The sequence below is a fragment of the Ambystoma mexicanum genome, chromosome 12, assembly GCF_040938575.1.
Source record: "Ambystoma mexicanum isolate Mex_15411 chromosome 12, UKY_AmexF1_1, whole genome shotgun sequence".
Classification (NCBI taxonomy): Eukaryota; Metazoa; Chordata; class Amphibia; order Caudata; family Ambystomatidae; genus Ambystoma; species Ambystoma mexicanum.
In genome coordinates, this window is record NC_090936.1 from 797,845,150 (window position 1) to 797,859,725 (window position 14,576).

The following is a 14,576-nucleotide window of genomic DNA, read 5'->3' on the forward strand; positions in this document are numbered from 1 at the left end:
CTTTGCGCTGTGCTGAGTGCTTTGCTCGACACACAGTACACATTTTGTGACTGGCCAGTGCAAAGAAATAAATAGGGGGCGGAACATGCATATTCCCCATTCTTTGTGCAAAACGAAGAAGAGCGAGGAATAACGTGTGCGCTTTGAAGGACACACCATGCAAGCACCAAACACCCTGTATGAAGCGCAAAGAAAACCCTATTCAGGGATTTAATTGAGCAATTGCCCGAAGTCCAAAGGAGAACGCACGTTTCGTAATCTTACTGCCACGTGATGCAAAGTTAAAAGGACAAAGAAAGCCCAAGTATAAAAGCAGGCAAAGCAATCCCATTCACCTCATGGAAGAAGGAGGAGGATGATGAGGAGGGTCCAAATCTTTCACCCTCGAACATCATTATTTAGAATCCCTGACAAGGAGGTGTAAGCAAGATAGAGATTTCCTCCCCATGTCATCCTTGACCTGGTCAGGCAGTGTGAGAATGACCTTGCATCGCCCACCATCTGCTTCCATGCACTGACACCCCTGGAGAAGGTGCTAACAGCACAACATGACCTGGCAACAGGATAATTCTAGCACTCCTCATCCATTGCTGGTGGCATATCGCAGCCCACGCAATCCTGGTGCCTACATCAGGAGTTGCACTGCATAAGAGAACATCAGCATAGGCACATATACATGCCACACACACTGCAGGCAAGGCAGAGATTGTGCCTAGAGTTCTATGCCATTGCACATTTTCCAAGGATCTTGGCAGCCACCGACTGCACCCATGTAGAGCTCCAACCCCTCCACCCAGAGCGATCAAGCACATCTTTTGCAACAGGAAACATTGGCACTCCATTAATGCACAGGTCATCTGTGATGCCAAGGGCTACATTGTGCATGTGAATGCCAATTTCCCAGGAAGGGCACACAATAGCTACATTTACCACTGTTTTCCGCTATACCAGGCCCTGTCATCGGGAACCTTTGGGAACAACTGGCTCATCAGTGAGTATCAACTATCACACACATTTAAGCAGCCGCATGACACTTAGAAAAACAAGCAATGACAATCAATGCTAACAACAATAATTTCCACTTTTGCAGGAGACAGTGTCTACCCACACTCTTCGTTCCTGAGAATACCCTTCAGGAAACCTGAGACCCCAGGTGAGGTCAGGTATACCGCAGCATACAAGCCACTAGAGATATAGTGGAGCACACATTTGGGGTGCTTAAGTCACTCTTCCACTCCCTTGACCACTCAGGTGGTGTACTGCTATATGCCCCACCTGTAGTATACCAGATCATCATGGCATGTTGTGTCCTGCACAATAATGCCACATGTGGCATAACAGTTGAGTTGCAGGAGGGATAACACCCTCATCCACAGGCGCCGCCCATCCCCATGGCAGGCCAAAGGGCATAGGGACAGGAGACACGCAATAAGGTTGTGCAAACATACTTCACCTGAATTGCTGCCCCTGTGGAGCACATACAGTGAAGCCACATCCCTCTTGCTGCCCTTCAATGATGAAATAGGGCTCATCCACCTTGCCTGTAACAACACCATGAGAATGTGTGTCTGGGAGAGACTTGGTGTGTCCATATGCATCAAATCAAGTGCAAAAAGCGCTACCACACCCCAAAGAAGTGGAAACAACATTATTCTTGTTGCTGACACAAAATCACAATTACAACATCCTGTTACCAGTTTGTCCTGCTCCTTACCAATAATTGTGCACTCAGACACCCAATAAGACACTGGAGACCAGAAGTAGAAAGGCACATGCTATAATATAACCAGGATGCAACACCTGGGAGGATTTCTTTGCCCACCCTAGGCATGTCTCACCCTAATATACAGGTGGAGCAGCTACTACATTCTCTGCCAATAATACATCTCATTAAACATATCTCGATATATGGAGTGCTACAGACAGAGAAAAGTGTAAGTTGAATTTAACAATATTGACCTGATTCGACATTAATCATTATCTTCATTCCCACTGCTTTCTTAGCTGTCTTCTTACACTGGGCGATTATTATCCTGATCACACAGAATCCAAACATTATCATCACCAGTACTGCTCCAAGAAGCTTGAAGGTGTTCACCATCCACTGTGGAACCCATGAGAAGATAGATGCAAACCAATTGTCATCTGCAATATCTTCTGTCTCATCTTCCATTTTATTGTGCAGGCTTTTCAGCAACATTATGGCCAATCTTCTGTCTCATCTTCCATTTTATTGTGCAGGCTTTTCAGCAACATTATGGCCAATGTCAAGGTCCCATTCTCATCATTGTGAGAAGGTATGCACTTGACACATGATGGCCCAATTTTGGCAAAACTCTCCATCCATTGCTGTGATCATATCAAGGACATATCTGTTCTGGAGGGTCATCAGTCGTATGGCCCTCAATTTTTCCCTAATAGCATTGAATCCTTTTATGGTGGTGTCGATCATCTGTAGGAGCTCCACATTGGCCATCGTCTGGATGCCAGGCATAAAGATAGTTGTGAAGATTGAAGCAGTTTTTCTGAACAGTCTATGCTCATACGGAATAGCATCAAAGGCATCTATCAATTTAGCTGAGAAATAGATTCCCATCTTTGTTCGATTGAGGAATTCAAGTTCTGTTATGTTATGTTACCTGGACTTGTAAAGCACACGGTCGCCCAAGGGCATCATGGCGCTGGTGAGGAAGCTACCGAGCAGGAAGAACAGTGGTAGCCAGAGAGCTAAAATAGAGTTGTTTTCAGGGCTTTCCTGAAAGCCAAATGGTTAGAGGTAGACTTGAGTAGCAGTGGGAGGGTGTTCCAGAGCCTGGCCGCAGCAATGGAAAAAGCTCTGCCACCGAGTCTTTCCCGGTTGTACCTAGGGACCAGCGAAGATTGTGTTCCGGGATATATCGGACACATTTGGTTTGAAGAAACTCAGCTCCTAGGCCCTGGATTGCCCGGTGGACAATACACAGTGACTTAAACTTAACTCGCTGAGCCACTGGAAGCCAGTGAAGTTGGCGAAGCACTGGCGAGATATGTGCTCCATAGGGAGAGCCTGTGGCCAGTCTAGCGCCAGGTTCTGTATGCGTTGGAGACGCTGGAGAAGGCCCACCGGCTGAGAGAGGTACAGGGAGTTGCAATAGTCCAACCGTGAGGGAACTAATGCAGCCACCACAGGAGGGGGCATAGCTTCTGGGATCATAGGGAGGACCATCTTAAGTACCCTAATCTGGTGGTGGGCGGATTGGCAGACCGCTGAAACCTGATTTGACATGGACAGAGAGGTGGAAAGAATGACGCCTAAGTTCTTTACATTGTCCACTGGACAGGGCAGGGGGCCCAATGAAGTAGGCCAAAAAGCGGGGTCCATAGTGATGGGCTGGGAGGACAACCCACCAACATCACCTCCGTTTTATCGCCATTGAGCTTGAGCCAATTTTGGTCCATTCAGACACCGACTGCTTTTAGACAGTCATGAAGACAAGCTGAGACCTTGGTATGATCCTGATCCAAACGGATCAGAAGTGATCTTCTCTTTCTCAAATGGGCATCTGCTTTTGGAAATTCACTAATGTTCAGGTCACTCTGAGGAATCACTAATGCTGGAACATGGATCAATACCAAGGAACACATTCCTCCACAATCTTTGGACAGCTTCATGTAGGCTCTGGCCCACAAGCCAAATAATGATCCATCAGTATGATTGTCCTTTTCGTCATGCATGGTACATCAAAAATTCGGCCACACTGGTGATTCTTTCCTACATTCCTGGTACCATTATTTCTGAAACACAAGGATGCACTCTTCGGAGGTAGTATCTGTAATGGGCCTCCTTTGTCGTCAACTCCTGTCAGGAAATTTGTAATCTTTGACCATTGATCCCTTGCTTTTATTCTCTGAAGTTTTTATAACTGGCTCGTATTGCCCAATCAATGCTGCTGCTCTGCACACTATCAGGCCATCAGCCCATCCTTCTGGAGTCAGCCCTGTTCCTTTGATTTAATATTGACCTCTTTCCCAGCATCTCTTTATCTCTTCTTTATTCTTGCTTGACAATTTAGCATCTTATTTTCTTCAACCTTAATTCCAGCTCCATTTGTTCCAAGCTTTTCATATCTGATTATCTGATGCATTGTTTCTGGCTTCTCTCTTATCTTTAAATCCTGCACATCATTATCTTCTCTTTAAGATTTCTCTTTATTTATTCATACCAAGGATGCTGTTCTGCCATGGAACTGTCCTCTTATCTAGCAAAGTGTGAGATGCTCCAGGCAACAGGCTTTTTGCACTGGTACTTCTGTAGCTATGAATATCTTGGAGGTTCCCATAGCATACGGTATCACGGAACACACACAGCAACTCTCCTTAGATGTTCTCTCTCCTACCCTTCTCATGTGCTGATACCACATGTTATTACTCATGTGTACGGAATTGTCTAGATATGTTTTTATCCCATCATTATCTTCTTCTGAATTTCTCCTGTATCTCCCTCTCAAAATGTTAGCAGCCTATGGAAACAATTCTAAAGCAGCTTTACTCTGGGGAGACAACACACAGGATTTTGGCTCCTTAGTAATGGGCAGATCAACATTAGTTTCTGGAATGGTGAGGATCAAAGGGACATCTGTCGTACTTGAAACAATGAAATAACAAGTGTGTATTAAGAGAAACAGAAAGACAAACATAGAAATTGGGCATGCATATATTATACACCAGAATATTAATCCACACCACTTCTGGCATTCTGGGATTTGCTCAGCTTGCTCATCTCCTGAAATTGTGTTTACTTCAACATTCCTCATATTTACTCTACTTCTTTAAGGAACGAAAAACACTTTACTTCAGTAACTGTAATAGATTTGGTAACTGTAGTAATTCCTCTACTATTGCTACATGCAACCTTCTGATTACAGGGCCATTCTTAGGATCCTGTAAAAAAGTGTGGCTATCCAAGTTTCTTCTGACAAGAGCAGGATAAGCTTGAAGGACAAATACAAAAGCAGCAAGCACGAGATGATGCACATTCCCATAAGTCAAGACCATAGATTGAGCCAAACAAATATTCAGTGAGAAACTAATCAGGGTATTGCTCTCGCTTCCAATTGTCGAACTCGTCCAAATCAGGCATATTTGTGATACATCAATGATTTTCTAAAGTTCATTTTCAAAATATTCATGTGACTCCTGGGAAAGATCTGCATGCCTGCAATAGCAGCTATAAGGAGTGTCCAAGGGGAGTCACAGTCCAAATGCAATCATCATTTATCAACCAGTTGATTTATCGTCCTCTTCTTTATCATTGATCGAGTCTGCACATGCTGAAATTCTTCTTCTTGTCTTGCTTCTAAATCAATGGCTGGGGTGCTACAGTATCGCCGTCGTTTAACTTGATGTCATTCAGGTATATCCACGGCTGTCTGCCTTGGACTTTTACTGCTGAGGGAGTAACATCTTCTACAATAAAGGGTCCATTAAATCTCAGCTCGTGCCACTTCCTAGTCAAGTTTCATATTAGCATGGTATCACCAACAAATAATCTTGATATTGATAGTAATTCAGGAGATCCAGTTGCTGGATGATTTTGATTTGTGTTCTGAGACTGACCCTCCTGGCGCTTGAGTTGATCTGAAATCAGAGAGATACTGCCAGTCATACATGTCAAATATGCACAGAACTCATTTACTAACATTTCTGCTCTACTCTGGGCATCACTTCTACTCCTGGATGTAGATGTAAGAGGCATTCTCATTCACCTCTCAGTCACTAGTTCATGGGGTGTGAGGTGGTGGTCCGAACCATCAATAAAGAGAATTTCCCCTCCCACCAATGCATTTTCCCTTATGCGTGGTGTGTCTTCATAGAATTCAATATAGTTTGCACAGTCATGCACCTGCTCATTCTCTGCCACTGGCTCAGGTACAAATGTAGCTGGATTCACTATTTAACATCTGACAATTTTGATTGCTGGGGTTGAAATCATCACTTCATAAGCAGAAGCTCTCTGGGATGTCAGTGTGCCATTGGGTTTCTCTAAAATAGCAAACAAAGCATGCTCCACAAAAAGAGCCATAGAACAACCCATCACAATACTTGTAGACCTGTCAACTGCGAACGTGGCGGCTGTCAGCGACCGTTTGCAAGGAAAGCGTCCTTTCATAACTGGCTCTAATACCCCAATGTGGTCCTCTGTGTAAGCACTACAGTCATAACTGTCCCATTTGTGTGCGAGAATAAGAAAAACTCCTCAGCATAATTGGGAATTACCAAAACAGAAGCTGTACACATTGCTTTTTTCAACTCTTCAAACCCTTCCTCCATCTCCTCAGTCCATTCTATTGTGACCTTGTCCACTTGTGCCTTTTTCAAAGCCTGCAGAAGGGGTCTTGTGTACAAACTGTAATCAAACACCTAGGCTCTAACATAATTACATAAACCCAAAAACTGTTGCATCTGTTTTACTGTATGCGGTTTTGCAGTTTTCCTAATCACCTCAGCTCTTTTAGGTGTCACCTTTTTTCCCTCATGTGAAATCAACTGTCCTATACATAAGACCTCTTCTTGACAATACTGTATCTTCCCTTTGTCTACCTTGTATCCCTTGTCTGCTAAAATAGTCATCAACTGAATGGGGTCTTATGTGCATTCATCTTCTGTCATGCTACAGATTAAAATGTCCTCTATATGCTGTATCACAGCACTTTTCAAATCAATATTGCCTAAGTCCATCTGGAGGACCATGTTAAAGATCGATGGAGACTCACAGTACCCTTGGGGCACCCTAGTATGTTTCAGATGAGCCTGGCAGAACGTAAATGAAGTCAAGTCTTGTGAGTCTTTGTGCAACGGGATTGAGAAAAATGCAGTTTTAAAATAAAACACAGTGAAATACTGTGCTTCTTCCGGGATACTGCATAGTATCATCGCCGGGTTAGGAACTAAAGGAAACTCTGCCTCTACAATCTGGTTAATCAGTCTCATATCTTGAATGAATCTCCATGATCCTCCCTTTTATTTTTCCACAGGGTACACCATGGTGTTACTCAATGATTCTGATGGTACTAGAATACCTTGATCCATCAGTGCTCAGATGGTCTTGAATATACCCTCATCAGCCTCTCGAGACATGGGATACTGTTTTGCTGTAGGTAAAATCACTCCTGGCTTCAGCTTTATTTTGACTTCCCCAATCCTCTTTAACAGACCTACATCATAAGGGCCAGTAGTCCATAGGATGCTTGGCTACTTGTCCAAGTCTTCATCAAAAAATGCTGGACGCTGGTGCATTATTGCCATTCATTGTGGGACTTTCCTTTTCTATCCTTATCCAAAATGTAATGCTCATGTGAAACACTACTTCATCGTCGGTTGGGTCATCTCTAAGTATGTCATCATCAGTAATGTCAGTCAATCTGCACCCTTCTTCAATGACTATCACTGTTCTCCATGGTCTACCTTCGTCATCTGTTCCATTAAGCATTGCCATTTCTCCTCATACTATGGCTCATCTAATTCTATAGGGATGGTCTGTCCCACCTCTTGAGAATTGCCCATTCTGTACATTCCCTTGGCTCCCACATAAGCAAGCAATGTGCCCTGTCATCCCACAAGTCCAACATACAGGGGGAGGCCGCCAAGGTAATAACCCTTGTTTAAACGGTATGCAGTGATAAAATCACGGCAAAAATGTCGCCTGCACAAAAAATTGCGGCAAAATGCTGTGGTTTGACCCATTAAAGGTGTACCCCATTTTACCATTTAAGGGGAGCAGGGGTTGGGGGTGTCCCCTGCTCCCTTTAATTGGTATAACGGGGTTTGTGGGGGTGTCCCCCGCATCCTTTATATGGATTGTGGCAGCAAAACCCCAGCCTTTTTGTCACAATATTTTGTGTCCACGGCCATTTTTGTTACAATTCTAACACATGGAACCGTTTAAACCCTCCTTGCGCATTTTGATTCTCATTCTGTGTATTTGTAAACCCACCTTGATTGTTTTGGAATCCACCCTTTCCTCTATAACTCATCTCTCTGACTCATGGCATAAACCCATAACCACCTTGGTCCATCGGGTGCTGATAATTCACCTGTGATGCACCCACTGCTTGCTGTATTCCCAGTCCTTCTCCGCTTGTCAATACTGCCCCTTCTATGGCATACTTTGACAATTTGTTCTGATCTAAGTTAGCTTACTCAGCTTTCCTAGCCTCATCTTTCTTCTTGTTTTTCTCTTGTAATAGCCGGCAGTGATGCACTATCATCAGCTGTATCTCAACCCATGGTTTGGCTTCCATCCCCACTAATTTCTTCATTTGTCTCTGCACTTGCTTTGGCAAATCTTGACGTAGAATGTGGTAAAATAATGACACCGTTTTTTTCTCACAGCTCCTTTGTTTCAAGAGTGAAACGCTCTTGAATGTCCTGAATGTAATGAAGTGGGAAAAGTGAACAAAAGGCTCCCACCAATCCCCTCTCAACCCTGGCCTAGAGGATCACGGCCCAGACACCCGCCACGAGAGGAGTTTGCCCATCTACCAGACGACCAAATACCCTGGTACAGGAACATACGGATGTGCCCACCCGCCTGCCCACCAGCCTGCCCTGCACATGCCGACACCTGCGGCATGGATGGACTCGACTGAACCATCCAGCACCAAATCAACACATCGTTAGAGATGCCATGACGACCTAGCCAACGGTCAGCACACCCGTGCAAACATACACACCGGACACTCCCACACCAATCCACACGAAAAACATACTCAGTGCTATGACGTAGGCGACGGACACACCCACGGACGTGCATCTTTATTATTTTCCACATAGGCTTTCCAAAATGCAGAAACGCAAGACGCACAATGAACTCATCTAAAAAGGCTTGCTCACGCTTCTCCTAAGCCCACGTACCATACTGTGAAATATAACGAAGACACGATACTGGGGATAGAGCAATATGATACCATAACCTAAAGCGCTCTGTATCAAATGGTTCCACCTATGCACCAGGCCCAAGTAGGCCGCAAGAAACAGCTTCCATGAACGTTGAATGAGCAAGAGTTCGGTTGCTGACCATGCAGAATGAGCCCAGCGAAAGCAGACAGTCAAGGGCACAACGTTACAAACTCTCATACCGCAAGCCGACGCCAAGGTCACACCTGCAAGATAAGCCAGGCACACAGTGAGAAAGGCAATATTAATTGTGCAGAATTCTGCCTCAACCACGGTCCCACCTCACGTGACCAAGCCGAACCTGGTAGGGTGCCAAGCCCAGGAGGAAGAAGGCGCCTGGATCCCCCGTCTCAAGACACAGGCAGATACAATTAAGCGACTCATTGGACATCTGCAGCGGTGGGAGTAGTCGGCCTTCCTGCTTATGAATAAATCTTCACATTGTCTGCACATACCCATAGTGAAACATTGTTGCAAATGACAGGTGCACCGCGAGCTGGGAACAGCGATGGTCCCAGACTGGGGGGCTCGCGGGTGGACCAATCAGAACATGGGGCCTTTATCACTGACGCCATTAACATTGACCAATCCTCAGGAGTCTCCATGTAACAATTATTATGTATCAAATTGAAGGGACAACCCAAGTATACCACCTGACTGACCCTTAACCACTAACAGCGTTCTCTATACGTATGCTATACTAACCCTACCAATCGGGGAACCAATCCAGAGTGGCGATAGGTTTTTTGCTAACTTTCTCAGGTGACGCAAGTAGCGCGTCATACTAAAGTAAAAAGGGCCTGCGAGCCCCACGATGTTGAGAGAGTGTCAGCACGGACGCGTACGATCCTTGACCCATCCCTGCCGTTTTGTTTAATAAACAGCAGAATCACCTTGCTTCTTGCGTGTGTCTCATACTCTATCTCTTTTGGGATATACGGGAGGAGTTGGGGCCTCCCTGCCCGGAGGTCCGCGAACGGCCCAGCCGACCCCGGGAGAATTCCCCCGACAGTAAGCAATAGGATCTTCATCTTCTTTCATCCTTTGTGCCATAATTGCATCTATATCTCATGCGTCAGGATACTGTACCCTAAGAGTCCTCCAAACATTGTGGGATGTATTTACCCATGCATCCGAGCCCTACCTCAAAACTGTGCAGTACTGACATGGAAAACATCATGATGGCCAGAGCTTCCCAGAAAATGCACAGGGAAATGCATGAAGAATAGGCTGCCGATGTTATGGGCACAGAAGGACACTGCCTAAAACCACCATTGGACTACCCACACAGTAGTCTGAAACCATTGGGAATGGCAATGCTGATTGCCAAAAGCAAAACCATAACTGTGGGGAATTCATTTTCTTAAATCCCAAAAAGGGGTGCAGTACCAGTACTCACCACTATCCAAAAGCCGGCGTTTTAAAACAACACCAGATTTTACTTTTTGTAGAAAACTGAATAAATGAACCCAAAACATGCCAAAGAAAGACATTTTAAGAGGTGGATCCAATGTAAAGTTATATTCTGAAGTGACTTGAAGGTTTATAACAAGACTGGCTGAGCTGTGGATTTCAGCGGTTTAAGTAAATTTGGACTGAAAGACATTAAAAATCTCAATGTTTAAGAGAAATGAGTGACCTACTTTTGAGTGTCACATAGGTTGCAATTGTTTAAATGTCATAGTTTTAAACTTAGAATCAGCATTCTAGCTGCATATGTGAAATTGTTAGTTTATTTGAATGCAGAAACTGGGGAACAGAAATGACATGTAGCTAAAAACTGGCTTAAAGAGATTCCAATTTGCCTGGCAACTACCCCCATCAGGAGTGAAACCTGAGTCACAGCTGTGTTCCCAGGCCTAGCTGCCCTTTTGCTGCTCACACCAAAAGGGATATGACACTTCCCTGATTGAATTACCTGGGCTCTGCAGGAAATTGAACAAAGCCCTGTCTTGACTCAGGCAAATGTTTTATGGCGGGAGTCGTAAATGGAGATTTCTCCTGGAAGCACAGGGGAGGGGCACTGCCTGTGAGAGCAAGCTGGCTTGGCAGAAACTGGAAAGACTGGTTTCTGTACCATGTGACCTGAAAAGACACACCTCTATAGCCAGAATATGGTTTTAGAAAAAGATGAATAACTCATAGTACGGACTTGTGAAAATTATTTAAATGATACCATAATTCTTGTGATTTTTCTGCCCACATTTTAAGAGGTTTTTCGAACCGGTGGCATGTTCAGGGGGGTTTTAGCGGAAAAGAGGATATTACTCAAAATGTGTGCATGTGAAAAATCTGACACTTCATCAACTAATGTCCATACTCCTTGCGCACATGTGTGTAAATTTGGGGTAATGTCCGGAATTGCAAACCAGTTAAAAAGTGCAAAATATTGCCATTTCTGAATGCAAGCTCCCAGGAAGAGCAGAGTTTGAACAGGAGATACCTCCTGTGATATGTGAGGGGTGCATATGATTTTAAAACAATATGTACCTCTGCAAATATGTATTTGGTTCAAATCTAGATTTGTGTGTAAGTTGACAGGAGGAGTGGACTTTCTGCAGGCTGTAAAATGACATCACTCTGACACAATTTAGCTCCCCCAATCAGGGGAGAGATGAAAGCTGGACCAATGATAAGTGGAGAGGGGCTGGCTAGTGATGCTGCTCACACACACCCATTAAAAAAAACACATAAAAGCAGACAGACAGGACAGATAGGGACCTTCAAATCCATTTGCAGCTGGAAGCTCTGCCGGAAAATCCATACCTTGCCTCCATCAAACCTCCAGAGAGCCAAACTAGAGACTTCAATCTATCCAGAACCAGAGAACCAGACCAGACCAGCAGAGTAGAGCTGACCTGTTAGCAGAACCAGAGAGAGAGCAGACCCAGATCACTGTGAAGTGCAGAGACCAGAGTCCAGTTTAAAACCTGACCAGATCCATGACGAGGTCCATTCTAATTCAAGAATATAGTGTGAGTACCTAGCAAAACTGTGCAGAACCAATCTCTTAGTTAAAATAATATAATTCAATCCTATTTTAATCTAAGTAGAAATGTCTCCTAACTGTCAACTGTCATTTGTAAAGCTGTCACCTGTGATTTCTAGTTGCAAGCTGCACTTGTCTTTTTGAACTTTAAAATTTCAAATCTGAAAAACGACCTTTATTTAATCGCTCATATCTCCGTGACCGTTTGTGCTAGAGACTTGCAGTAACTTTCATCTGGAAGCTGAGATCCTAGGCTTTCCTAGGACCCCAAAACGCATTCGCATTCGCAATCGCAAATTTAGCCGCGATTTGACATTTGCCGCGATTTGCAAATTTCTTCATGTGTAAAAATCTGCTGCTGCTTGCCTTCCATTTGCCAAAAATTCGTTTAACCTGCTAGTTACACCCTAGATCCTTGCTAAAGTGAGCCTGGACTAATATTAACTAGATACCACTCACCCTGAACTCCTAGAGGGAATTAAAAGCAATTTAGCATATTTTTCACTTAATTGCCAGCACATATAAAAGCATTTGGGCCTGTGTTTTCAACTTCTGTAGTCTAAGCTGCTGGGGTGAACTGAATCACATTTGATTGCATTTCTGAGAACTGTGTGCCTTCCTTCCATTTCCTTGCATTGCATAAAGGGGGGGGGTGAATTGTCCAAGAAAGTGATTACATTGGCCCTCATTACGACCCTGGCGGAATACGAAAAACGATGGCGGAAATGTAATACCGCCATCGAATACCGCCCGTTGCGATCATGACCCGTCACCGTAAAGTACGATGCCATTAGCGACACCGTAGCGAACGCCAACGCTAACAGCACCAAGTACGCGCACGCGCGCCCTGCAAAACCGCAATATCCGCCATGGCGCAACGGTACGCGAATGCTGACCCCAGCGGACATTCACCTAACGCCATCAAGCATGGCGGAAAGTACCATTCCGCCATGGCGAGAAATACGGCATCGCGAACCAACCGTAATGGCCCTACTGAGTGCCTGTACTCCACTTCCTGGCCACATTGCACAACTCCTCGTAGGCACAATGCAGTCACACCATGCAACCAGCGAAATGTACAAGTCACCCATGCATGCCAACGAACAAATGTATGCAGGGTCCCCAAGTGCCCTGTGAATGGCCATCCACAATTGGCAACACACCATTGCCGTACTGATGCAGCACAGGCATCTGAAGGTGCAAGTACACCAAAACGAACAGAAAATTCCATGACACAAAACAACAACAGTCCCCCATCGCTTGCCACCAGTGCAAATCAACATCCAAAGCAGTAACCTGAGGGAGACTGCACCAGCCCTGTACACATGCCAGTAGTCAAACCAACCATCAGCATAAGGACGTACCACACAACTGTACCCAGAAGCCGGAACCCAATGCAGAACACCTCACAATACATCGCGCCACAAATCGGAATATGCCACATTACTAGCAAAGAATAACGCTACACGGTTAATATCTGAATATAAATTTAATGCACATCAAAATCACCAAGCCCATACAGCCATTTGAACATAAACTCACAAATGATCAGCATTACTGTGGGCTGCATCCGCAATAAATGACCAGCTTCCCCATGTGTGACGCCCTGTACCTTCATGGCACACAGGGGCTACATCAACGTCCAAAAAGGCAACATGGAAGCGCCTAGGACCGCAGGGCCGTCCCATGAAGTAGGCACTAGTCCAGCTGGAAGCTAGGTATGCTGCACCTAGCCACTAGTACTGCGTAAGGGCATGTGGGCCATTGGCGATCGTCCCATAAGATCGTAATGGTGCTCCACTGATTAACTCGAAGCTGCAGGTGTCGACTGTAGAAGCCATCTGCAGGAGTGGCGTACAGATGGCAGCGGCAGAAGGGGAGGAGATACCTGTCACCCAAATGAAAAAAATGATAGTATGGGCATCCGAACTCCATATGCATTACTCACTTCATTCAACACACCAAACCTACAACCATATGCATGCTAGCCCACTCATAAGGATCAATTGCACCCAAAAATCACTTGCGAATCATTACGACACAAATCGAGGTGAATACACTATTTCAAACGAGTGTCTGTGTGCATGCGCCAGTCAGAACAGGATCCATCAGATGGGATCATCAACGTGCATAGACACAAGTGATTGAAGGCGCGTCGAGACAGGGAGGGTTCAACAAGGGCAGACAGACGATGGTCCCACTATGGCAGCCTTGCATCACATAGCGCAGGGGAAGGGGGCAGATTCCAAATAGGCATGTACATGGCAGACTCCCAATTAAATCATCTTTCCATGCATCCATTCATCATTCCCTCATCCCGTAATGAAAACGCCTGAATATTCACTCACATAACATTCGAAATTTCCATAGAGTCTGTGCGTAATGCAGCCTTCAAAATCCACTGTGCTCCTGCCCGGATTCCTTGTGTAGTGAAGTCACATGTATTTGGGAACGTCCTGCCTTATCGTCCACTACGCCATGGCGCATCCCATTCAGACCATATCAATCATTGCATTCCCGTCATGGGCCCTGTCCCAAGGACATTCAACAATAGAACGTTACATTTCCAGTCAGACCTGTGGGCGTCTCAACGCCGCTAGTTGAAAACCGAAAGCGCTGTCCTTCGAATTCCTCATTTGCAACATCACGTTGA